This window comes from Aedes albopictus, chromosome 3 (assembly GCF_035046485.1).
Source record: "Aedes albopictus strain Foshan chromosome 3, AalbF5, whole genome shotgun sequence".
NCBI classification, from domain to species: domain Eukaryota; kingdom Metazoa; phylum Arthropoda; class Insecta; order Diptera; family Culicidae; genus Aedes; species Aedes albopictus.
In genome coordinates, this window is record NC_085138.1 from 102,061,387 (window position 1) to 102,086,498 (window position 25,112).

Here is a 25,112-nt window from a genome sequence, read left to right on the forward strand (position 1 = left end):
CGACAAAGTTGCTCAGAAGGACAAGAACATTCTGGTGATTCAGCTATTGGTTATGTGACATTTTCCCGAATTCCAAACGCCCGAAAGTCGCCCAAATGTAACAATCTCCCGAATGTATTAAATGCCCTAACAATATAATAACCTTGGAAACACCATTCTGTTCAGTTAAGACCAAAAAATGTTTTAGTCAGAGTAGTCAGTTTTTATTGATTGATTGATTTGTCTTTATTTAAGAGACTTTCAGCCCTTGGTTGGTTCGTCTCTAGTCAGTTTTTAGTCAAACTAATATGATTAACTAACATGTCTGACAGAGGGACGTCCATTAATTATATCACGCAAATATACAAAATTGTTATACTTTTTCATAGAACCTCCACAATATTTGCATGGTTCGTCACACTTTTATGAACGCATCCATTATCTTCTCGTAATTTACGGATATTCACCATAATATTGTTTATTCTGCAGAGGCTCCTCCAGAGATTCCTTTTAGAATTTATGTAGGGATTTTCTCAGTGATTTCTCTGGACTCCTTCTGGGATTCTTCAGGATGCTGTTTTTCTTCTTCTCCTTGGCGTAACATACTCACTTGTACAAATCCTGCTCATAGCTTAATGTCGGCCCATATAGCCGAGGCGGTAAACGCACGGAGGGTGACGGGTTAGATTCCCGGTCGGTCCAGGACCTTTTCGTAAAGGAAATTTCCTTGACTTCCTTGGGCATAGAGTATCTTCGTGCCTGCCACACGATATACACATGCAAAATGGTCATTGGCAGAGGAAGCTCTCAGTTAATAACTGTGGAAGTGCTCATAGAACACTAAGCTGAGAAGCTGGCTTTGTCCCAGTGAGGACGTTATGCTAAGAAGAGAGAGAGAGCTTAATGTTTTATGGGCACTTTCACAGCATTAAACTGCGAAGATTTTTCCAGGGAAACATGATTCTTTCATTACTTTTACATAATTCCTTAAGCTATTCATCGATAGTTTTAGTTCAGATTCTTTTAAAATATTATTTTATATATTCCTTCCATGAATTCATTAATGTGTAGTTCTTTTGGAATTACACTAGGAATTCTGTCTGGAATGTTTCTCTACGGATTTCTGCCCAGGATGCTTCCTGAGATTTATTCAGGATGTTCTCCAGATATTCTCGATTGGATTGGATTCTTCTTCCGGAAATTTCTTTAATGATTCTTTACGAAAAAAAAACATTTCAAACTCTTATTTTTGCATGATTCATCGAGAAATGGCGGTTTTTCGTATTTGAACATTTTTTTTGCGCGGTACGTATCCCCTGTGCAAAAGAAGAAGCGGGTGTATTTGATTTTATTTGAACAGTGTTGCCAAACATAAGAAATATTTATATCAGAAGCTATCACTGGATGGCCTCTGTTGTCGTTTCGAACTTTACTGAACATTACATGTGAATATTTAGAAAACTATTAAAAGTTTAGAGTAATGATTGAAATGGACGTTAATCTAAATTTTGGACGTGAAAAAGTGAAGGTAAATAAATCCTGCGTAAAACAAACGGACGTAAAGTAAGGTCGGAGTATATAAAAATGCAATGGCGCCCATAATTTGTGAACGGAACGTCCGTTTTGGATCGTCTTTGTTTTGTTCTGTTAGTATTTACCCCAGGAAGGTTAATGAGGCAAAAAACATGGAGAAATTGCGAATTTTTCAAAACAAATTTTTCATACGTGTTGTACGGGAACTTGGACTTGAAGTTAAGCGTCAAAAACGCAATAGGCAAGACTAAGTTTGCCGGGGACAGCTAGTTTATTGTTATAAAATTTCCAGGTAATTGTCAGAAGAAATCCTGGAATCTCGCGAGGAACTGCTAGAAGAACTGTAAAAAATAGCAGAGGAACTTCAAAATAAATTCCGTTAATAACTGGAATCTTAAGGGAGTAATCTAGGTAGAAATGTTGAGGAATTCTGAGCTGAACTCTGACAACCATTGGCAAAAAATGAAGTGGAACTACGTGAGAATTCTGTCGAGAAACTCCAAGAAAACCGCGTAGAATGCATTCGGCGAAACCCCTGTGAGAATTTCTGCCGAAGTCTCGCATAAAGCAAGATCAACTGTTACAATCCGATAACCACTGAGAGGAATCCCCGAAGGAACTATTCTATGGTTCTATGGTAGTGCTTACTGAGAGTAATCCCCGAAGGAACATTGATAGAATTTAGTTAGGGTCTCCGAACGGAATCCCCCGAAAAAATCTTCCGTAGAATCCCTGCGAAAAAATCCAGAGGAGGAACTCCGATAGCAATCATAGGAACAACTTTCAGAAGTTCCGAAAGGGACTTCAGAAAATCCAGGAAAGCATTCTGGGCGCTAATTCGGGAAAACCCCCGGATTTAATCTTGGAAGACATGCAGAAACAAATTCCGACAAACCTCCAGGAATTCAACGAAGAACTCCGAAAAACAAACATTGCGAGAATAATTCAGTAAGAAACTACGTTAGAGTTTAAGAAAGAATTGTGGTAGGAATCCCGAATAGATTTCCAAACAAATCCCTACACATATCTCTGAAGGAATTCCTCACTGATAGAGCCCGTGATCCTTTTAATCCACAAACTCCATCACAAGTTACATTTTTTATGGAATTTTCTTGAAAATACACCACCAGTAACAACTCTGTGACTTACTGAATAGTTCATTCGAAACCTTTTTGCAGTTTTGTACACCATCCACCTCAAAGCAAATCAGTCTGGTCAGTTTCCCAAGAAAATCGTTCTCCTCCATGATTTTCTATAGCTCTGTGCGATCGATACTGTTGTATGCCGCCTCGATGTCGATGAACAAGTGATGCGTTGGGACCTGATATTCTTTAATACACCACTTAACATAACCTCCAAAATGTTTGGCAATTCTCAGGTCACTTGACAGATCACATACAACTGAGATAAAGACAAAACATATCTTCCACTTTACCGACTTTGTTACCGTTCTCTTTTTGTTCATGACACATCTGTCGAATTACCTGAAAAGTGTCAACCATGTTGGAGGTTAGGTTTAGTGGTGTTATGAAGAATTCACAGCAGTTCTGCAGGATTTGCCGTAGAAAGCAGCATTCAGAATGTTGATCGTTCAGAAGTTTTAACACTCTAATTTGTCGCCTGTCTTCCACTTCACTGGTAGTTGTTCCTTTCACCAGATTCTGATAATCAGCTGCTGCTGACAAATGGCCGAGTTTTTTCGGACCGTCTTCAGCTGCTATTTAGCCCGTGCCAGTTGCCGTATTGCGCATTAGGTGACTGTTGAATGTCATCGTTAACTACATTCAGCGAAGTTGGTTGGTTCCCATCATCCGCCGTGCTGACGTAGTCATTTTTCCACTGCTTTGATCCTCGGTGCTTCCGTTTTCTGTACCATCCAGGGTACGTTGAAGTTCTGCTTCCACCTCTCGATCACCTCACTTTGGTCAGTCAAGAGGTCCCTGTCCTTAGCCTGGAACATTTCACCGCTTCTTCCTGGCGGCGGCGTCTCTTCTGCCGAAAGAGGCAGGTCTGATGGTTCCTCTTTCGTCTGTAACGTTCCACGTTCTGCCGAATGCCATGCTGCAGCGTGACCAGTGGTATCACCCGCACTGTGCTCTACTCTCTTTGCGTTCTAATCTCTCTGTACTCCTCGTCAATTTAATTCCTTCGACTCCATTCCATGCTCTCGGTGTTGCTGAGACGATAGTAGCTGTATTCCATCAGTCCCCTGGGGGGCCTCATGCCCTATCCCGGAAGCACCACCTTGAAAAAGCGATCACGCGCCTCTGGATATCGCCCATCACGATGAAAACTGTTCCCAGTTGTTTACCACAACTTTGGTGGATGGTATGATTACCTCTAAATGTTCGTACCATTATTAATCCTGTCAAACACACCTTCTGCAGCGCCTGCACCTCCTCCAGCAACGATGCCGAACCCGTGGTCCTTCAGTAGATCGGCGAGTATGCGGGTGCTCCAAATGAAGTAGAGAGATCGGCAGTTCCACGTACCGAGTATTCAATCGCAAGTCCTTTCTGCTCACTGGGGTCATTGCTGAAAGTATCGGTTCCTATTATTCTGTTGCTGTTTTCAGTTTCTTTTTTATTTGCGACTATCAGAATGGGCTGCACAATGGTGAGCCGACAAGCAGGTCAAACATAGCTCTGATCCTCACGAGTTCCTATACCATGTTTCTACGGGTTAAGCGTGATAATACCGTCAGTCGAGAGTTGTCCGGTTAAAAAAGCGTCTGCTCCGGCATCCAGCGGCTGAGTATGAAATGCAACTCCACCGGAATCTATTCCTAAGGTGGCAGCCCCATAATGGTAGATCGGGACCTTTAGGACAACAACCTACTGCTCCCGAAACGCACAAAAAAAAAAACGTTACAGAAACCGAAATCGTAGGGCCGGACATCAACTCCCTACTTTCCATAGTATACAGTTGTGCTTAGAGTCCTTCTACGGTACTCGGACGTTGGTTACCCGATCTTCCCCCGATCTGCTCGCAGTTTATGGCCAGTACCTCCCCAAGCAACACACATGTTATATAAGAGTTACGACAGCGCAAGTTTTGGTTGTAAAGAAGTTTATTCGACGTTATTTCAACATTGTGTTAGAATTACGTCAAATAAACTTCTATGCAACCAAAACTTGCGCTGTCGTAACTATTATATAACATGTGTGTTCCTTGGGTCGGGCGGGAGGTAGAGATAGCAATTGCTGGGCATAGGCTAATGGGATCTGAGTGTCTGAACTGCACAAATACACAGCCTTTAGGGTTCGTTCAAATATTACGTAACGTTAAAGGGGGAGGGAGAGGGTACGTGCTGTTTTACGCTCCATGCAAAATTTTAAAATTTGCCATACAAAAAATGTCCCTCCCCCCCACGGAGGGGATCTAGAATTGTCATTTTTTGCATTGCGTAATATTTGAATGAACCCTTACCGTGCTTTGATTTAAATTCATAGGTTGAGATTAATATTATTGAGCATGAGCATGAGCATGAGCATAGATGACCGCACAATTCGTAGTTGCTACTCCGTGATTGACCAGAGCAATCGAAATTGCACAAGGAACCAATGAATAGGGCTTGGGACTAGCTTACTATTCTCAATGTACACAGGTCGAGAGCTCTCAACTTTAATAAGGTCAATAACGGCGCCGGCCACGTCCTTACGGTCATCGAGGATGGAAGGGAATGTTAGTAAGACAAACGTTGTTATAAAGACCGCGACTCGCTGCATCTCCACGTTTGTCTCAGGAAGGATTTTTTTGTTAGTAGGGTAAGGTACATTGTCAGTCCGGGAGTCACCTATGGTTGGTGATATGATTTAACAATGGATCAATATACACAAACCGCCGTTAACAACCGACCACTTTTCGACGCAAGAACTAGCCAAAAAGAAAATTCGATCGCGCGTCTCCACTCCACTAGGGAGCAGAAACCTTTAGTCTATTCCACACAGAAATACACTGAACGCGACTCACTTGTCGGCGCCCGGATTTTTTCTCGACCGGCGAACCCGAACTAACATTTTTCACTCTTATGTGTAAATGCAAAAAATGAAAGAAAATATTTATTATCAACTAAAAGTGTATTGGAAACTAGCGCCGAAGGGAAGCGAAAAATTCGGAACCGACTCAACCACGGCGCGCGCACACTCGTCCCGTCGTCGGAGCCCCGCAGAGAGAAGAGAAAAAAAAAAAAAACGCAAAAATCTAGCAAAGCCAGCGCGCGAAACTTTGCTGCTGCCGAACTACCGCACACTACTCCATAGGATGAGATTATTATTTATAGCATTTATTATTTCAGAAGAATCTCAGAAGAACAAGAAATAATATCAAATTATACGTAATCCAATAGAAACCGTTTTCTGCTTTAAGATTTCAAACTTTTCGTTACAGCTGCGCCATAAAATACATCCCACAGAAAAGGAGCTATCCTACCTTTATAGGTGGATTATATTATGCATACGGTTAATGAAAAAAGTTTTTAATAAATTTCTTCCCATAACACGGCTGATTTTATGCATCACCGACAGCCATCAGCCACAGCCCGAGCGGTTTGGTGCGGGGGAGTTTGTACTGCTACTATCTTGAATCCATCAAGTCACGTCCCTCTCCGGGTGTGTGACCCTCCACCGTCGGAGGAGCAAGCCGTCCAAATCGGAGAAAAGTCAGAATCTTTCTAGAATTCATAATGAACTGGGGCGAGCCACAAAGTCTCAATCCTTCCGGACGCTGCTGGCTGCTGGCTGTCACCTTTGAAAAGTCGTCCAAAATTCAATTTTGTCGGGTAGAATTTCCTCGCCTGCGTGCTGCTGCCATCCTGAACTGGACTATCAGGCAAATCCTTGTTTGGGTTGACGAGGGTTGTTCATCATTCCGAATGGACCGCCACACGGACCAAGAAGCTAATTGGAATCTTTGTTTGGTCCTTCCCAAGGAATGCTGCGTAGGTAGGTACCCGGGCAATGAGCGAACTACTTTGGATTTCGTGTTTTTTTTTCACCATTCTCCCTGCTATGTCCATTTGGAAAGCACGGAGATGACAACCAGTCTTGCCACTTCTTCGATTCCACCACACCATTGTTGGCCGTGGCGCACAAAAGAATTTCAAAATTAGGCCCTAATTTCCAAGAGTTATTCTTTCCCCGCGCGATGCTTGCTCTTACTGTAGAACGCCCAATATAAGACCGAACCAGTTTCTTCTGGCTGGCATGGCGTGGTGGTGATGGTTATTTCATTATACATTGAATGGCCTTTTGAAGGAGTTTTTGAAATTTAATAGGCGACGACGACGACGATCAGATCCAGATCAAATACACTGGCCCAGCGCAGTCAGAGATCCATCATTATCATCTCCGGCTCTTCTACCTCCTGAAATGAAGATGAATGAGCCAGGCTGTAAAAACTAACACCATTTAATGAGATTGGTTGTTAGTTTTGGCTCAGCCTGGGTCGCTTTGAATGCGCGGTAGTTTCCTGATGGTCATTTGACGAGTCGTTTAAATGGGAAGGATCATTTTTCAAAGAGTGTTTACTAGGAAACATAAAACAAGAACAGCACACAGGGGAATTTTAATGGATTCAAGCTATAATGGTCAAATGAATTTGGTTGAACCTTCAGGCTTGCACAAATTAAAAGAAGAAGACGTGTCCTTATCATAACCAAAACGAGAAGCCAATGTCTACATTAATCTGAATACAGAAAAACAACTACACAGTTTAATTAGCCATAAAATTGACCTCTATTGTTTCTGCCAAATTTCATAAAAAATCGGTGCAGTAATTTTAACTGTAGCCCAAAGCACACGTTCGATAACTGAGTGTTCTTGGACTGAACCACATTTCAACTGGGCACTCAATAACCAGAGAAAAGTTCAATTAAGTAGCAGTTATCTGATAAAAAAAAGTCAGATACTGTTTAGCTTGGGTAGTGGCTACGGTTAGGACAGCTCAGACCAATTTTACGCTTAAAAGAACAGCATCGATCAGCCTTTGAAGTCTTTTTCAAACTGGTGCAGCCCTAGTGGTTTTAGTCCACGAATCTTACTTTCGTAAGGGCAATTTCTATCTAAGTAAACTTGTGAGCCCGGTGTTTACTATTTTTATTTAAAATTAAATGGCAAGCTCGCATGTCATGCCTCGAGCATGTGTGCTTGTCAACAACGCATTTTTTTTATTACACCACTAAATCTAACCTCCAAAATGTTTGGCAGTTATCAGGTCACTTGACAGAACGAACACAAGCAAGATAAAGACAAACCATATCTTCTACTTTATCGATCTTGTCTACGTTCTCTTTTGCTCAGAGCCGCTTTTCACGGTACACTGAACAAAAACCTCCGTCCGAAAGCGACTGAGAAGCGATTCGATCGCGCCCCTTAACGACAATCGGTCGGAAACCGTATGGGCCACCGACCGAATGATGTCATCCTAAAATTGGATGACAACAATACGAAACTGGAATGCCGACCATATAGTTGAGCAAACTTCTTCTCTAGCGATGGATAACTAACATTTCATCGCATGCCTTTTCAAACAGAGTTTTAAGTGAGCGTTGGGAAGTTAGGAAACCCTCGCGGGTATCCCTTCTCAAAAAGGTGGCATGTCCTCAAAATAGCACACGCGATCAGTAATTGTCAACGTCGCGAATATTATGATCAAGGGACTTGTTACGCTATCGATGAATATGACCGGTGCAACTGCGTTGCCTTCGCTTTGCAACCAGTGTTCATTCGCATAGCGTACATCGATCCATACACGAATGAGATGATCGTCAGTCGATCTCAGGATGATTACGATACGACTGATTCGTCATTCCAAAACATGATTTTAATTATTTGGAGCGGATGGTCGGACAAATCAGTCGATATCGGGATGGGGTTTCCGTTCAGTGTAGGGCGATGGAGGCACGAGAGCGAAATCCGGGATCAGAATCGCGTGACAATTTTCGTGGGAAGGTCAGTTTTCAAGATTAAGCACACGATCAATGCGCTGACGTGTTTATATATTGAACGACCATTAATGTGAGTGCATTATTCTTACTATTGTGTTGGGTGGTCATCGCGTCAAAATAAATCTTAATCGTAATGAAGACCACGACGTATATTCTCATATAACTAGTAGATCATATCACTAACCTTAGATGGCTCCTAGATCCTCCTAGCTAGATCCTTACCTTACCTCACCGTACTAACCAATACTCCTTCCCGTGATAACTGTGGGGATGCTGTGGATTCCACGGTTTCTAAGCAACGGTTGTCGAACTAACATTCCTTCCCGATGACCGTAAGGATGTGGCCGGCGTCGTTATTGACTTTCAAATGTTGAACTCTTGAATTGCGCATATTGAGAACTGTAACCCTACATTATACAGATATGCGGAGGCGACCATTGAGAATCTAATAAAGGTGGGGAAGAAGATATTTCGGCACGGTAAAGGCTGGGTATGCTGCGCAATTCAGATCCCATTGTGATCCACTAGCCTCTGCCCAGCAACTCCTATCCCTACCACCTCGTGGTACCGGCCGGAAGGGAAGATCGGGTAACCAACCCCGGTGGGAACTTTGGTCGTAGGCTGACAGGGAAGGGGGGGTTTGCTTCGGCAAACCTGAGCGTCTGTTCTCCAGGAGGAGCGGCTCACAACAGCGTCTGATCCCCATGTTAGGGGCGGCTGATCTACGTCCGAGTGCCAGGGAAGGACTCTAAGCTCAACTGTGCACTATGGTCCTCCGGAAAGTAGGGGGTTGGTGTCAGGCCCTACGAGCCAGCCGTAAAAAACCATTGTAACGGAAAATCAGCAACAGAATAATACGAACCGAGACCAACGGCAACGACCCCAGCGAACAAATAGGACTTGCGATTGGAAACTCGGTACGTGGAACTGCCGATCTCTCAACTTCATTGGGAGCACCCGCATACTCGCCGATCTACTGAAGGACCGCGGGTTCGGCATCGTAGCGCTGCAGGAGGTGTGTTGGACAGGATCCATGGTGCGAACGTTTGCCGGTAATCATACCACCTACCAGAATAGCGGCAACTCACATGAGCTGGGAACAGCTTTTATAGTGGTGGGCGATATGCAGCGGGCCCATATAGCCGAGGCGGTAAACGCACGGGTATTCAGCATGACCATGCTGAGGGTGACGGGTTCGATTCCCGGTCGGTCCAGGATCTTTTCGTAAAGGAAATTTCCTTGACTTCCTTGGGCATAGAGTATCTTCGTGCCTGCCACACGACATACGCATGCAAAATGGTCATTGGCAGAGGAAGCTCTCAGTTAATAACTGTGGAAGTGCTCATAGAACACTAAGCTGAGAAGCAGGCTTTGTCCCAATGAGGACGTTACGCCAAGAAGAGAGAGAGAGATATGCAGCGGCGCGTGATCGGTAGGTGGCCGATCGACGAAAGAATGTGCAGGTGGAGGATCTAGGGCCGATTCTTCAACATCAGCATAATAAACGTGCACAGCCCTCACTCCGGAAGCACTGATGATGACAAGGACGCATTTTATGTGCAGCACGAACGAGAGTACGACCGCTGACCAAGCCACGACGTCAGGATCATCATAGGTGACCTAAATGCTGAGGTAGACCAGGAGGAGGAATTCAGACCGACGATTGGAAAGTTCAGCGCCCACCAGCATACGAACGAAAACGGCCTACGACTCATTGATTCCGCCGCTTCCAAAAATATGACCATACGTAGCACCTTTTTCCAACACAGCCTCCCTTATCGTTACACCTGGAGATCACCACAGCAGACGGACTCTCAAATCGACCACGTTCTGATTGACGGACGGCGCTTCTCCGACATTATCGACGTCAGGACCTATCGTGGCGCCAACATCGACTCCGACCACTATCTGGTGATGGTCAAACTGTGGCCAAAACTCTCCGTCATCAACAATGTACGGTACCGGCAACCGCCACGGTACAACCTAGAGCGACTGAAGCAACCAGATGTCGCCTCGGCATACGCGCAGAATCTTGAAGCTACGTTGCCAGACGAGGGCAAGCTCAATGAGATCCCTCTAAAGGACTGCTGAAGTACAGTGAAAGCAGCCATCCACAACGCAGCCGAGAGCACCATCGGGTACGTGGAACGGAATCGACGGAACGAATGATTCGATAAATAGTGCAGAATGGTTTTGGAGGAGAAGGACAAAGCGCGGGCGCGTAATGCTGCAGCAAGGGACCCGACAGAACGTGGAACGTTACAAACAGCAGACCCGCCTCTTTCGAAGAAGCGGAGTGCGAAAAAATGAAACTGCTGGGCTGCTTCCATGAAACACGGAAGTTCTACCAGAAGCTCAACGCGTGCTGCAACGCCTTCGTGCAACGAGCCGAAATATGTAGTGATAAAGACGGAGGCCTCTTGACGGCGGACATGAGGTAATCGAAAGGTCGAAGCAACACTTCGATTAGCACCTGAATGGCGTGGAGGACATGATCACGCTCACCACGACAACGGAGGGAACAACTACGTCAATGCAGCAGAGGACGGAAACGAGCCGACTCCCACGCTGAGGAAAGTTAAGGATGCCATCTACCAGATCAAACCCAACGAAGCAGCTGGTGACGAAATCCCAGATCATCTTCCGTCGTCTGTCACCTAAAACGTGTAACTAATGGTGGTTAGATCGCAGCTACCGTGGGCTTGAGGAGAGGATTACAGAAGGTGACCATTCCCAACGGCTAATGAGACACTGTATTGACTTCAATCTCTAGGGTCGGCACGCTTTATCCTTGCTTCTTTCGCGGATTCAGGAAAACATTGCCCTTTCACACTCCTGTATATTTCTCCAAATTTTGTGCACTTCCTCTATCTTTGCCTAGCTATCTACATTCACTCTAGTTCCACTCACTTTTTTAATACTAATCTGACCTTCTTCTTCCTTCTTCGTGACCCCTTTCTCCTGCTGCCATCATCTGCCGATCCTCTCCTTCCTCGTCCTTCTTCTTCCCGATTGATGCGACCTTTGTCGCCCAATCGAGTCGGGGTATCTGCGACCACTGGAGCAGTGTTGCCACAGGTACAGATTATTCTGTAAAAGTACAGATTTTTTTCAACTTTTTGGTACAGATTCTGTACGGTACAGATTACAGATTTTCAGCAAAAGGTACAGAATGGTACAGATTTTTTGAATTTGAGAAAAATACATTAAAATTCAAATTAAAAACATTTTTAATACTGATATTTTTGTTTTTAAAGTTCAGAAATTGTTAACAGTATACTCAAATTAAGTGTTTTTCATAGTTTAGACTGAATGTAATGCTCTTTTTTGTGTATTTTAAGCGATTTTAAATCAAATGTGGTACAAATTTGGTACAGATTTTGGGTACAGGTTTTTCGAATGTCTGGTACAGATAAATAAGATTTTTGAGCCTTCGGTACAGATAAAAATGTGGCAACACTGCACTGGAGAACAGCCTTTAGGGTGGTCATCGGCCTGGTGTAGTGAATGGCCGGATCATCATCTACCCAAGCCTTTGCCGGGTGTAGCCACGGCGGAAGGATGGGTCACCTTTGAGGTTATTTTTCACTTCTTTGTTTGTGGTGAAACTACGGTTTATAGTAACACCTCGGAGTTCTGTCCGGAGTCCGGAGTCCGTAAATTCCTACACATACAATAGATACACAGGGGACACTTCACAACGAACTTCTCTAGTGTCGATCGCTTGGGCAAATGGCAGTTTATTTGGTCAATTGAGGATCTCCAAGATCCTAATGGCCTCCTTTCGCTACCACCGTCTACGTCCACATTTCAGGTAGAGTCCTCTGGTGGCTAATGTTAAAGGATGATGGTAGCTTCTATTTATGGCTGCGTCCTTTTCGGGTGACCAGCACACACAAAGAGTGGAAACAAGCAACACAAACACTTTCCTGAATTTTGATTGAACACACAAACGAAAACTAAACTAGACCGCGACAAAATCTCACAAACCTGCTGAGGGGGTACTACGAACCGTTACAAACGAATGAGTTCGTGGGAAGTTATCAAGCCGGCTTCATAAACGGCCGGTCGACAACGAAAAAATCCTCCAGAAATGCCGTGAATACCAAATCGCAACGCATCACCTGTTCATCGACTGCAAAGTGCCATACGACAGTATTGACCACACAGAGCTATGGCAAATCATGGACGAACACGGCTTTCTTGGGAAGCTGGCTAGACTGATCAAAGCAACGATGGGCAGAGTGCAAAACTGCGTATGGGTTTCGGGTGAACTATCGATCCAGTTCATTCGAAACTCGCCGGGGACTGCGACAAGGTGACGGGCTCTTATGCCTACTCTTCAACATCGCTCTGGAAGGTTTGATGCGACGAGTCGGGATCAACAGCCGGGGAACGATTTTCACAAAATCCGGTCAATTTGTGTGCTTTGCGGACGACATGGACATTATAGCTAGAACATTTGGAACGGTGGCAGAATTGTACACCCGCCTGAAACGCGAAGCAGCAAAGGTCGGACTGGTGGTGAATGCCTCAAAAACAAAGTACATGCTGGTAGGCGGAACCGAACACGACCGGATCCGTCTGGGTAGTAATGTTACGATAGACGGGGATACTTTCGAGGTGGTGGAGGAATTCGTCTACCTCGGATCCTTACTGACGGCTGACAACAACGTGAGCCGTGAAATTCGGAGGCGCATCATCAGCGGAAGTCGGGCCTACTACGGGCTCCAGAAGAAACTGCGGTCGAAAAAGATTCACCCACGCACCAAATGCACCATGTACAAGACGTTAATAAGACCGGTGGTCCTCTACGGACACGAGACATGGACAATGCTCGAGGAGGACCTGCAAGCACTCGGAGTTTTCGAGCGACGCGTGCTAAGGACGATCTTCGGCAGTGTGAAGAAGAACGGTGTGTGACGGCGTAGGATGATCCATGAGCTTGCTGCACTTTACGGCGAACTCAGCATCCAGAAGGTGGCCAAAGCCGGAAGGATACGGTGGGCAGGGCATGTTGCAGGAATGCCGGACAACAACCCTGCAAAGCTGGTGTTTGCGACGGATCCGGTTGGCACAAGAAGGCGTGGAGCGCAGAGAGCACGACCCGAGCAGGAGAAAATAGCTGAAGAATAACAAACTCAGGTATGGAAAACCCAATACCTACAACCTGAATGAGTTATTAATTAGCCCTGCATAAGAGGTAAAATACCTCAAATAATAACTGGAGTGTATTCTATGCATAACTAGTGAATAATTACATCAGGTATTGCAATACCTAAATAATAATCGGCGATTTTTCTATACAAATAGTGACTTTTCCATAACTGAATAATACCTCAAGCAGTCCTCAACATCAAACCAATAACTTGTTGAGGTAGTTTATCAATACCTACAAAATACCAAAATAAGTTATTTTCAATACCTCGATAACCGACCAATACCTTGTCTTGGTATGATACCTGACTTTGGTATGCTGCAGTTATGTGTCAGTTATTCGTTCCTGCTCGGGGATGGGCGGACCAGGTGGAGCGTGACTTGGCGAGCATTGGGCGCGACCGAGGATGGAGAGCGGCAGCCACGAACCGAGTATTGTGGCGTACTATTGTTGATTATGTCTTGTCTTAACCTTCCAGGACGCGCGCCATCAAGCAACCGAAACTGCACCGCGCTCGCACTGTATACGAAAAGCGAGGTTTTTTGGTAGTGTTGTACTTTTTACAACAGCGCGCGCGCTGAAGGGTTAATGATGTTGAACAAATAAATGTATGTATGTAGGTTGTCTAGATATGTTATATAGTACTTTTAGTGTTTCAAAAGGAATGTTCAAAAATTACGTAACTTCAATAATTTTAAAAACGGTAAAAATGAGTAAACCCCACATTTTTTGCGTTTTTCGTTAGAAAATCAATTTAAATTCAATTAAATGATCAACTTTTGATCAAAAACGTGTAAAAAATGTGGGAAGATAAATTTTATTTCAGTCAAAAATGGAAAAATAACGTAAAATATATGAAAAAATGGGTTAGGACCGACTGTGATGTTAATTTGGGGAATGTTTCTTGGCGTTCAGTCTTATATCCTCAGTCAAAACAGATTACTTTTCTACTGTCCGACGTTTCGGCAACTATATGAAAAAACATGACTTTTAAAAGCTCTAATTTGAAAAACTTCAATTTTCTGCAAAATATGTAAACGATTTTATGCAGCCCTGAACATGATGTTCAAGATGTACTATTCGAAATTGTGGCGACACGTGACGACAGGAATCGTTTTTTAACTTAAAAATTACCAAAATTTACAATATATAAAAAATTGAAAAGTTTTGTGACATATTAATTTTTCACCATACGTGCATTCAAACTGTCCAACAACAAGCTTTCATATGCTGGATAACATAAAACATATATTCCACTCTCAAAATTTTAATATTTTACTGTTTTCGAATGGTTCATTTTTTAATTTTATGACTTAGACCACTTTGGCAGTGAAAATGTCATTGAAAATACAAATACTGGTATGTTTTTAACTGCGAATCATAAAACTACAATACATATGCTTTGTTATAAGGTGAAATAAAGTTTAAAAATATCAAATTCGTTTTTTTTTTTGAGTTTTGGCCGCCCCTTTGTATGGAGCCCGACCAATGTGCATGGGTTGAAGATACTCACGGAAAAAACAGTGGAGATGTATTAAGGTGCAATATTGAATGCAAATTATAGGGTAGCGAACCACTTGGGCAACGGCCGGTATTTTGGGCACTCTTCGCTATAACTCAGTTAATTCCAAACCAATTGACTTGACATTTTGTACACAGCGAGATACTAGGAGCTGTCCATAAACCACGTGGTCATTTTTTTGGGACTTCTCAAACCCCCCCCGCGTGGTCATTAGTCCATACAAAATTTTTTATTCGTCCATACAAAATGGTCATTGGCCGAATCCCCCCCCCCCCCCCCCCCTCATGATCACGTGGTTTATGGACAGCCCCCTATACGTATCTCATCGCGTTCCGAAAATTGTGTCGATTGGTTCAGAATTTGCTGAGTTATAGCAGAAAAGTGCCCAAAAAAGGACCCCTGCCGAGATGGTTCCACTTCCGTATAAGTTTAGAGTTTGGATAAATCACAGAGGAGCAACAAGTGACATAGGCTCTTGTACCATTTGGGCAGGTGTATCTATTTTGGGCACTTGCCGCTATAACGAAGTCAATTTCAAACCGATTGATTTGAAATTTTGTATAGCGTTAGGCACGTACAGTATCTAACTCTGTACAAAAATTCAAATCAATCGGTTTGGAATTGACTTAGTTATAGCTGCAAGTGCCCAAAATAGGTACACCTGCCCAAATGGTACAAATACCCTAGTCAAGCTAAACTAAGTTCAGCTAAGTGCATTTATCAATAAGTTTTATTACCATCAGTAACAACACCATTCTTAATTACACCAACAAACCTAACCTCAAAATGATTGACAATCCTCACATCATTTTGACAGACCACACACATGCACGAAGAAGACAAAACATATCTACTGCTTTGTCGACCTTGTTTTCGTCCTTTTCGTGCTCGTGTTACACTAAGACCTGAGAATTGCCAGTCATTTTGAGATTAGGTTCGTTGATGTAATGAAGTATTCCGTATGGTTTGATAAAAAAAAATCACCATCTCCCCGACGGGGAATTGAACCCCGGTCTCCCGCGTGACAGGCGGGGATACTGACCACTATACTATCGAGGATGTTTATTTGTTGGTTACCATTCATATACCAAGAATCGCGAACACCATGCCTGTGTGCAATTTAGCAACTCTGAATCATCATTCGCCTTCTGCTTGTCTTATCATCGTTTTTGCGTAGAGCTTCGCTTCTCAGTTAGCTGGATGGAATACCTCCTCGATGTCTGCTTTCCCATACAAGCCAACACGAACAAACACCAAAGTAAGCATCTGATTCTTTTTATAGCAACAACCTACGGCAGAAGCAACCAGACGTTCAGTCGTTGTTTCTACTGTTGTTGTTATACACATCTACACTGAAATAAATTTTGTTGTCGTTTCCACCGAATCCATGGTAGAATTAAGAACTGTACCAACAATTTTCAACCGAATGCAAAATTCTGTTAATTGTACTGATACATTGTCAATATTACCATGCGTGTATTACTGTTGACTAAAAACATTCTTGGTTCTACTATTTGGGCATTGTAATTTCGACCATGTAGACTTGAATGTTGCGCGTCTTAGATAAACATTGTCAAAAATACAATGTCAAAATAGTAACATCAAGAATGTTTTTAGTCAATGGTACTTCACGCATGGTAATATTGACAATGTTTCAGTACAATTAACAGAATTTTGCATTCGGTTGAAAATTGTTGGTACAGTTCTTAATTTTACCATGGATTCGGTGGAAACAACAACAAAATTGATTTCAGTGTATGTACGCTCGTAGGACGTCCCGTGCGAGAGAAGACGTTGAACGTAGCGAAGCAAAAGCCTCATAAATTTTACACGAATCTCCCGCCTTGGTTGAAATCGCTTCTCGCTGGACGGTCGCAGCTTTCGTCGGTTTTCGTCGTTCTCCGCGCTGCTGTGGCACGGTCGGTCTGCCTCATCCCCGCAGATGAAATTGCTTATCGTCGTCGGATCGGGGATCTCACATTATTTTTTTCAGTATCATTCAGACACTGACTGAAGCAGTTGACCAGCTTCTTTACCTAGGGTAATTGTTCCCTTCGTTGTGGTAGTACCTATTGTTGCGGTAGTGGCAATTGAGCACTTTTTCAACTGAAATGTTACCAAAAGGCATTTTTAATAGATGTAGTATGCTTAAATTACACACTTAGAAATTCTGAAATTTCCACGAAACGAAATCACCAAAACACGTAAACGTTTTCAAGACTGAATCACAAATTGGACTCAATTTTACGCGCATCATGTAAGTGCTGGTTGATTGCGTTAGATGTCAACAATTCCGTTTCACCAGAAACGTAGAATCAGTATCACGTTCATCAGCCATCTTCTACCTCGGTGAAATAGCCGAGAGGTAAGCGACGTGACTCACGATCAGCAGATCCGGTGTTCGAATCCCATGCATGACAATATTTTACTTTTCTATGTTTTATCTGTCAAATCGGTTTTAGCGATTGCTAGACGCTAAGAAAAAATAGTTTTATTTTGGGGTGTCTTGAAAGACGTAAATTTACATGTTATAACCTCTAAATTTGTGTTTTTGAAGATGCTCGTATATGTCAGGTTCAGGACACTTAAAATTACATGATATTTTCTAGGTGTGTATGAGATAGTACCATTTGTGTGCTTAAGATTTGCCCAAAAACCTATTCAAAAAAAATATTTTCCTTAATTTTTTTGCTGCTGTGTTCCTATTGTTGCGGTAGTGTTCCTAATGTTGCGGTATCCCATATGATTTCAATGGGATACCGCAACAATAGGAACCAAAATTAAATTTAACCTCCATAATAGGAACAGTGTGCCTAATGTTGTGGTAAGCGATTTATGATCGAAAACAGAGAGAAACGATAGTTTTTATATTTTTCCAAGCAAATTTGGATAGAAAACTACCAACTAACGTTTTGTAACCCTTCATTAGATGGTACGATCATTGTTTTTAAAATGAATTTACCTTAATACCACAACGTTGGGCACACTTACCCTAGGCATGGAATCAACTTCTAATGTTGGGATTTTTTTTTCGGAATGAAATATGAGCCGTTTTCGGGAAGATTGAGATTGAAGTTGGACTATAAATTGAAACTTTTAAGATCTGTGAAGCTTCTGTTCGCAAACGAGCTTCGAAACATGGTTTCGATTTATTGCCCAGTTGGTTCAAGGATGTACAGGGGGTGGCCAAAATGTTTGGGATAGGCAACTTTTTTTCTCTCACAAAAAAAGTTCAACATGCTATAACTTTTTATTGCATGCATCAAAAAATCTCAAATTTTGACTGTTTGTCAACCTATTATATGTGCATCATTGGTACAAATTTGGGCTCGATTGAATAATGTTTCGCAAAGTTATAACCGTTTGGGTAAAACACTATTTTTTAGACAACTCATTTTTGAGCTGTCATATCTCGGAAACGAGGAACCAAATTGAATGGAATTTTGAACGTACACTAACAATATGTAAATGCTTTACAAACTATTAAAACATAGGTACTTTTTAAACGTTGAAAAAAGTTATCATAGATTGATACTTTTTGAATTTTTCTCTAAAAAATGTAATTTTTTGACATCAAAGTCAATAAACTTTAGTGTTGATATCCAAAGATTTTCCACTTTTGTTCTCAAGTTATCTATAATCAGATATATTAGAGCCTATTTATATTGAAGGAAGAACACATTTAGTAATTTTTGTGTGGTATTGTAAATCTGACTTATTTTTCTCTATATGGGTAAAAATTTCAACCCTGTATAACTTAATTCGCCGTGAGAAAATATTATATTTTATAACGTCGTATTAAATATCAATATATTGTTGATAAACGTTAAAAAATTCATTCAATTCGGTTCACTGATTCCGGAGATATGACAGTTCAAAAATTAGTTGTCTAAATAATAGTGTTTACCCAAACGGCTCTTACTTCGCGAAAAATTTATCAATCGAGCCCAAATTTGTACCAATGATGCACATATAATAGGTTGACAAACAGTCAAAATTTGAGATTTTTTGATGCACTCTATGAAAAGTTATAGCATGTTGAACTTTTTTGTGAACCTTCTTGAAGTTGACCTCAAAAGAAATAAATTGAAGAACAACCATAAAACACCATTTCAAATTTCTTCATAACACCAATAAAGCTAGCCATGAAAATGTTTGACATTTCTCAGGTCATTTTGACAGACCACGCACACACTGAAAAGCGGCTTGCAGTAATGACAAGCATAAAAATGTTTTTAAATTTACCATGGTAAAACATAATCATCGACCCACCAACGCTTCTTGTGTGCGTTTTGTTTCTTCTCACATCAACCGGTTCGATAGCCGAGTGGTAGCGTGCGAGCCTGGTGATGTCAAGGTTCTTGGTTCGAATCCGGTTGCCAACAGAAGCTTTTTTTAATTGAAAATCGGGTCCATGGTAAAATTGAAAACATAATTCTGTTGAATTGAAACGAAACTCAGTCTGCACAAATTTAGTGGCGTTGTGTATTTAAATTGACCCTCAGAATAGTAATTTTCACCGCAAGCCGCCGTTCAGTGCATGCACGAAAAGAACGTATCATATATTATACTTTATCGATCTTGTTGTCGTCCTTCCTATGCTCATGTTACATCTGTCAAAATGACCTGAGAGTTGTCAGTCATTTTAAGGTTAGGTTCGTTGGTGTAATAAAGAATTCTCTATTACACCAACGAATCTAACCTCAAATTGGCTGACAATTCTCAGGTCCGTCTTTTTTGTCATGTTTGTGGTCTGTCAAAATGACCTCAAAAGTATCAAACATTTTCATGGCTAACTTTGTTGGTGTAATGAAGAATGAACCAGTTTGAAACCAGTTTCAAAGAGATTTTTATAACATTTTTTGACAGCTAAGCAATTGTTTGACAGATCTATCGAGTATAAAACCCAACGAAGGGTGATTCAACAAATCACCCCTATAATTTACACCAACGAACCTAGCCTCAAAATGACTGAAAATTTCGACAGACGAAACATGAGCAAAAAAACCGCAATAAGGTCGGTAAAGTAGAAGATATTATTTGTCTTTTTCGTGCATGTGTGTGATCAGTCAAAATGACCTGGAAATCGTCAAACTTCACATTCTTCATCACACCAACGAACCATACCTCAAAATGACGGACAATTCTCAGGTCATTTTGACAGATGTAACATGAGCATAGAAAGAACGGCAACAAGATCGATAAAGTAGAATATATGATCCGTCTTTTTCGTGCATGTGTGCGGTCTGTCAAAATGACCTGTGAATTGTCAAACATTTTCATGGCTAGCTTTGTTGTGGTAATGAAGAATAATATTGATGCAAATCTTCATTACACTTCTAAACCTAACCTCCAAAATGTTTGACAATTCTCAGGTCACTTGACAGAGCACACACAAGCAAGTGAAAGACAAAAAAGTCTTCTACTTTAACGACCTTGTTACCGACATCTTTTTGTTCATGGTACGTGTGTCAAGTGACATGAGAATTATCAAACATTTTGGAGGTTAGGATTAGTGATGTAATAAAAAAAAAATATACAGATGATGCATCCGAAATCAGGTGTAATAAAAAGCAAATCCGGGCTCAACCGGGATTTGAACCCGGGACCTCTCGCACCCAAAGCGAGAATCATACCCCTAGACCATTGAGCCGCTGATGGTTTGTGTCATGGCTGAGTGGATTAAATTACTTGCCTAGAAAGAGTTTCGTAAGCAACCACCTTGCAGTTGATTAGCAAGGAACGTGTGTTTTAGAGTATCATGCACTTGAGTAAAACTAGCAAATGAGTTTTGAAATTTCAACGTGCAATCGTTCAGAATTACACGAACACGCAAAGATAGTAAGTAAACCAGTAATATATGATAAATAGCGTCGATTTACAGGATAAACTATTTTAAACGTGTTTTTTTAGAGTTACGGTGATTTTGCCTTTTGCTGCCCCGCTGGTAACCCCTGCCATCCCAACAAACATTTTTGCTGTACAAGAGTTTAGTAAACCACTCTTAAGGACAAGATATTTGGAGTACATTGCTAAAAAAATCTAGAGCACGCTGTTGACAACCACTGAACAATTAGCGTGATGCATTTCCATCCAAATCCGTTCAACGGTTCTAAAATACAGTGCTTTAGAAATTTTGAGCTATGTACTCCAAATACCTTGTCCTTAAGCAAACTTAAGCTTAAGAAACTGTTATTCAGCTTGTTTTATTTCTTGAGATGGGATTGGAAAGCTCGACTAGAGCGAAAATACATGATCATGTTAAACTTTTGCTCTGTAAATGTAATAAAATGTAATAAAAACTAAAAATAAGTAAAATGGCAAACAATTCTATATTTTGACATTAGAGGTCGACTTTAATGCGATGAAATTCGACATTTTTAATATTTACTGGAGTTCCAATATTGTTCTTATCTTACGTAGGTACACGACAACTAAAATTCACTCAAATAATGAGTTTAAGGCTAAAGGTGGGACACAAGATCATAAAATTAAAAATATATATTTAAAAATAAATAAACCACAATAAAAAAACATTGAGAATTTATAAATATATATATATTTATAAACCATTGTTTGTGATTTGAACCTAAACTCTAGGTTGGACTTTAGGACCCTATTTTTATAAGAAATATTTATAAAATTACATCTCTGATACCATTTTCCTTTGATTTTTCTTTCTAGATTCCTTCAACCGCGTTTTTGGATGATTATTTATCATTTCGACGTTTCCGACATATCAGCATAACTCAAGTCGACCAGCAATTAACGCCTCTACATTTGCCTCTCAATGACCCTTTATGTGTATCTTTCGAATTGACTGTCTGGGAGATTCAGCTATGACTGCAGCACTGCTGCCGCCGTTGTTGCATGGGGTGGCGGGAGGCATCACCACCCCCAGAAACAGCAACAACCAAGGCAGCAGCTACAGTGCTGCTGATAAAACAAAACAAAAAGCCGTTAGTTGGATCACTAATCGATAATAAATAAATAACTTTTTCCACAAGCATGCAATTGTTTTGCGGTCTTCGAAGGAAAGTTTCATAAGTGATTTTCCTACAAGAAGCGTTGATCGATTTGAATTAAGGAGGCAAAGGGCGACTTCTGGGATTTTTTGTTTGGAAATGTAACTTTTCCCATAGTAAATCCTTTGCAAACTTTGAACCGCTTGCGCTAAATTATAGTTTCACCGATTGCGCTGAAATTTTGTACAGTTCATATGGGACCTAAATGGGATCTAAAAAGTCGACTGGAGCGAGGATTCATTTTCTCCATACAAGCGTGTCCCATACTACTGTGCAATCACGAGTACCACGACCCTTTCTAAAGCCAAATTGAGAAGTTGAAAAAATGTCATTATTTTCAGCCCATAGCTCAAGACGATTTAAAATCATCCTTTCCATAAGTTTACGAAGACAGGATAATAAACTAATTGGTCTACGACTATCAGCCAAAGAAGGGTCTTTACCTGGTTTCAGAATACTAACTACTTTAATAGAACGCCATTCTAATGGTAAAATATTTTGAAAAAGAAAAGAGTTATAAATTGACAATAAATGAATATTACCTTCAAACGGTAAATTTTTAAGTACAATGAATTTAACATAATCAATACCTGGATGTTACATCTGTCAAAATGACCTGAAAATTGTCAGTCATTTTGAGGTTAGGTTCGTTGGTGTAATAAAAAAATCAATGAATTCTTCATTACCACAACAAAGCTAGCCATGAAAACGTTTGAAATTTCTCAGGTCATTTTGACAGACCACACACATGAACGAAAAAGATGAATATTAGATTCTACTTTATCGATCTTGTTGCTGAAAAGGACAGCATGTTAAATCTATCAAAATGACTTGAGAATTGTCAATCATTTCAGGTTAGGTTCGTTGGTGTAATAAAGAATTCAAAAATGTTCCTATCTGACGTACACGGTAACAACATTTCAATCAAATCATGAGTTTAAAGCAAGGGGTGATACAAAAGATCTAACAAATTAAAAATATATAATATCAACCGCAATTAATTAAAACATCTAAAAAGGAAGTATAAATATGTACCGTGGATACACAGTTATGGATCACACGCGGTTACGGATCAATTCGATGTTTACGGTCGTATGTTGCAGCTTAGCATGGCATGGCGTTGCATACACGGTCAGAAAATTCACTCATTTTGGAGCTAAAGTGGGACAACTCAAAAATGAGTAAATTTTTGTTCCAGCGATAGCGCTGGCCCAAGTGTGAAAATCTCATCAGTTTAAGTCGTATAATATTCTTGCTGATGTGAAGAATATTATACGGCCTAAAATGGTAGGATTTTTGCACTTGGGCCAGCGCTATCGCTGGAAATACAATTTACTAATTTTTTGAGCTGTTCCAGTTTAGCTCAGTTTTGTGTGAATCTTACTCATTTTAGAGTAACATTTTCTTAGCGTGTAGTATAGTGTTTATGCTATGAAGACTACCCAGACAACCAATTTGCACGTATAATCAAGTTTATGTTCATGTTATACGTACTTTTATGCGGTAAAGTTACATCGCATAAGATGCAGTAAAAGTGCCTTATGCGTACAAAAGTGGAGGCGCTATACGTGCATTGACGGGAAAATAATGACGCTATATGACTTGAAGCGATATCTTATGCGATGTACGGTATGCACTATTGCGACGAAATATAGCACCTTATACGACTTAAAATATTCGAAATAAAAAAATCTTGTCACCTAAGTATCGAACTAATAACCTTTGGATTATCGAGCCGCACTTCACACTTAGCACCAAACACTACTTATGAAACACACTGATTATATATCATGACATTCTAACTCACCTCAGTGCTTGTTGGAATGTACTTGGTTTTCGTGCACTGTACGTGTTCCGCAGGCTCTTTGGAAATCAAAATGATGTCGCACAATTTCCCGCACAGTTACCATTACTCCTCTCTTGCTAGCACCACCTATTGTTAAGTATAAGGTGAACAAAACAAAAATGATGACTTTGTAACTTGTTTTGTAACCATAATGATGACTTTTCACTTTCTTTTAACTTTTTGGCACTCCACCAGCACCTCTTTTATTGTTATCACATATCACATCGCAATATGCCAACGTTAACGATTCTAGCTTATGCGAGTTTGTATGTACATTTGAACGAGTTTATTTTCACTTTTATGCGATTTAGTTTGTACGTCAATGCGAGTTAAACTGACATAATTAGAAAAGCACCAAGCGATGTCGTATAATCATCGCAGTACGCAATTCTGCGAATTCGATTGACACTTTGCGAGTTCACTCGAACGCTTTTGCGAATAAGCAAAGTTCGTCGCAACAAAACATCGGAATATCGTCTACTACGATGTATTCATGCATTATAAGAGTTATTTTACACTCTTATACGATTTTACCAGATACATCGCAGTAAGCTCAAAAAATAACATCGTATGCGATGAAAATTGTACCTCAGCCGTACATATATGCGATAGTGCGTACTTTATACAATGTACAGCGTGCATCCTTATGCGATTCCTGGTTGTCTGGGTATGCTATGTTATGTCATGCTGTGCAGTGAGGCGACATTTGACCGTAAACATCGAATTGATCCGTAACCGTGTGTGATCCATAACTGTGTATCCACGGTATACGTTTGTATGTATCGTTTGTGGTTAGAACCAAAAATCTTGCTAGGACTTAGGACCTTTTTTGTAGAGGTTATATATGTCTGAGAAAATTGAATTAAATGGCAAATCTGATATCGTTTCTCTTTGTTTTTTCTTTCCAGATTCCAACAACCGCGTTTTTGGATGATGTTTGTCATTTCGACATATCATCACTCAAGTCTTCCAGCAATTAACGGCTCCACATTTATCTCTCATTGATTCTTTTTGTGAAACTTTCGTGTGTATTCTACTATTATTTGTTATGACTGAATAAAAAATCTTCTTTCTTGGGTCCCATTTTCCCATCCACACCGAAA

The 25,112-nt window shown here is 41.0% G+C and overlaps 2 non-coding genes across 2 annotated transcripts; both read right to left on the reverse strand.

The window, feature by feature from the left end:
- Positions 1–16,125: 16,125 nt before the first annotated feature.
- Positions 16,126–16,197, reverse strand: Trnad-guc (transfer RNA aspartic acid (anticodon GUC)). The gene has a single exon. It is a non-coding gene; the product is annotated as a tRNA-Asp (tRNA).
- A 4,522-nt stretch (positions 16,198–20,719) lies between these two features.
- Trnap-ugg (transfer RNA proline (anticodon UGG)) lies at positions 20,720–20,791 on the reverse strand. The gene has a single exon. It is a non-coding gene; the product is annotated as a tRNA-Pro (tRNA).
- Between the last annotated feature and the right edge of the window lie 4,321 nt (positions 20,792–25,112).